Genomic DNA, 3050 nt, shown 5'->3' on the forward strand with positions numbered 1-3050 from the left:
ACAGCACTATTTACAATAGCCAAGACATGGAAGCAACCTAAATGTCCATCAACAGATGACTGATAAAAAGATGTGGTACATATATACAATGGAATATCATGCAACCATAAAAAAGAATGAAATAATGCCATTTGCAGTAACATGGATGGAACCAGAGAATATGTACTAAGTGAAGTAAGTCAGACAGAGAAAGACAAGTATTATATGATATCACTTATATGTGGAATCTAAAAAATAACACAAATGAATTTATTGATAAAACAGAAACAGATTCACAGACATGGAAAACAAACTTTTAGTTACCAAAGGGAAAATGTGGGGGATGTGTGTAAATTAGGAGTACGGGATTAACAGGTATACACTACTATATATATAACAGATAAACAACAAGGACCTACTGTATAGCACAGGGAACTATATTCAATATCTTATAATGACCTATAATGCAAAAGAATATATATATATATATATATATACAAATCACTTTGCTGTACACCTGAAACTAACACAATACTGTAAATCAATAGAAAACAAAATAACAAACAAATCCAAAAAGGCCTTTTTCAGATAAACCTAAAAATGTATCTTTCAGTATATCTGATTTTACCTCTAATGTGGCATGGATCCCTGATGTGTCAGTTCAGGTCCTCTGGGAGGATGTGCTGAGATGAAGTGAGGAGAACAAGAGGTCCACTGGGGTTGAGGGGTAAGGGGCGAGCAGTGCCTGTGAAAAACAAAAGAGGAAGAAGCAGAAGTGAGCAGGAAAAGCTTTCAGGAACAACAAAGATCTGACACTAAGGAAAGGGAAGGAGGGAGAGAGCAGAAATGGGCACAGAAAGCCTCAGAGGGCTACAAACCTGAAAAAGTCTTTGGTAACCTGATGGGGAGCTCCAGAGCAAAGACAGCCCTTTGGAGAGTACTCTCATGTAGTGTACAGAAGATCATCCGGGAAGACTGGCCTCATATCAAATACTGAGAGCATTCCTGAGGTCCTGCTGCTGGAGGTGGTTGTCTAACTACAAGTTCTTTCTTGCAGGGAGATTCATGGTGTACAAATCCATGGCTGCATCCCGATCATGTTTATTATAAAAGCAAGCCATGATGTTAAGAAACCCAGGCATTTTTGTCAGATCCCTTCACAGGCTTACATTTCTAGGACTCAGTTCTAGTATTTTTTAAGTAATGGGACAGTTGATCATCATTAATGAGTATTGTGTAATTAATGAGGATTAAATTTTTTTTTTAAATGTGTGTAGAGAAATTTAGAGCTAGAAGGAATCAAAAATTATTAGCCCAACCCCTTCATTTGACAAAGAGAAAACTGAGGCCCACTGGGACTAAGTACCCAATGTTACCATAGGGCTAGTTAGTGCCAGGGCAGGAATGGAACCCACACCTTCTCACCCACAACCCAGGCCTCTTTTAAAGGAGCTGAACAAGGCAAAAAAAGAGAAATTTTATTTCACCAACAGTTCAGACTTTTAAAAAAATATTCAGAATTGGGAATAGATGTTCTGTCACACTGATGGGGCAGACAAGTAAAAGTTTAGAACAAAACTCAGCACCACAAAATCCATATAAGGTGAATCATATTACAGTTGACCCTTGAACAACATGGGTTGAACAGCTTAGGTCCACTTATACACAGATTTATTTTCGATAGTAAATACTACACAATGGATCTGTGGAATCTTGGATACGGGGAACAAAACCACATATAAGGAGGGCCAACTATAAATTATAGGCGAACTTTCAACTGAACGGAGAGTTGGCAACAAGGCTATCTGATTTAACTTAAACATTTAAGTAACTAAAGTAAACATTCTGCTTCCATGAGGAAGAGATTTCTAACAACGAAAACTGAGAAACCATCTTGATCATTGGATAAGTGTGAATAGGATCAGGGAAGGTAAAAACCTTGGGGAGCTGGGTAAAAGAGAGAGATGTACTCCATCCTCTCCCTGCAAGCCAGAGAATAAGCCAAATGAGTAGGTCTCAACAAGCTATTTATTTAGAGAAATGTACAGTTTACACAGATTACAGGATAAATAAGTATGATACTTATTTGGGGATCACCATAATACGAAATGCTTTTCTCATGAGTCAACTCCAGTTACAATGTTTGTTATACAGAAAATAGTAATCTATAATCATTATCATTTTCACATAAATAATTATTATAGCAAGTGTTACTAGCTTGAAAGACACTGATAACTTCCTAAAAATACCTAAAAATATTTTGTTGTTTGAAGTACTAAGAAAAGTATATACGGCTAAAGCTAAGTGGCCCTTGAGGGAAGGGCTCTGAGACTATTACAGCTTTGACATGGTACCTTGTTATATAAAATGTGACCTCGTGTCTCAGAAGACCACTTGGCTGGAGGAGTTCTTCCTACTGGCACACTACTATACTGGGTGCTGTCTCTAGGTAGAAAAGTAGAAAACAACTTTCTTCTATCAAAGCATTTCTAGTTGAAATGGAAATATAGACCTTATATAGGAGATAGCTGAAGGGTTAGTATATCATGCTCTGTCTTGGCTCTGGTCTCTACTTAGAGCTGTGTCACTGCTTGGATCTAGATCAGCTGAGTTTTATTGATAGTGGCAGGGAGAAATTCTCCATCATGTTATATCGAATCCTAACAAAAAAACCCTGCAGCACAAAAGCAAAAGCACCCTTACCTGAAACATTATCTCAATTCTAACTTTGGTTAACACAAAGTCCCTGGCTTTCTTCTCTGGGACAGTTCCCACACCCTCTAGAATTTAGAATTTCTAACTGAATGACTGCATGAGGGCAGAGTACTCAGGCAGCCTGTGCTTCAAAAGGCTCAAAATGAAAAAGGCACAGTAAAATAAATCAGTTGGACTACTTAGTGGTAAATGTCTCATTTTCTTGTTGTGTTTACCCTTCTGACCGAACGGAACAGTAATGTATATCCTCTCACTGCATTCTTTTTTTTATTTATTTATTTATTTTTTTGTGGTATGCGGGCCTCCCTCTGCTGCGGCCTCTCCCGTTGCGGAGCACAGGCTCCGGACGCGCAGGC

General features: G+C 38.2%; 1 long non-coding RNA gene across 1 annotated transcript in view; it reads right to left on the minus strand.

Annotated features, from left to right (window-relative positions):
* Positions 1 to 653: 653 nt before the first annotated feature.
* LOC102980288 (uncharacterized) overlaps positions 654 to 3050 on the minus strand; it is a 40395-nt gene continuing 37998 nt past the window's right edge. The window contains exon 5 of the long non-coding RNA XR_008617715.1: positions 654 to 724. This is a non-coding gene — a long non-coding RNA (uncharacterized lncRNA). The remainder of the gene's footprint in view (positions 725 to 3050) is intronic.

The sequence above is a fragment of the Physeter macrocephalus genome, chromosome 1 (genome assembly GCF_002837175.3).
Source record: "Physeter macrocephalus isolate SW-GA chromosome 1, ASM283717v5, whole genome shotgun sequence".
Classification (NCBI taxonomy): domain Eukaryota; kingdom Metazoa; phylum Chordata; class Mammalia; order Artiodactyla; family Physeteridae; genus Physeter; species Physeter macrocephalus.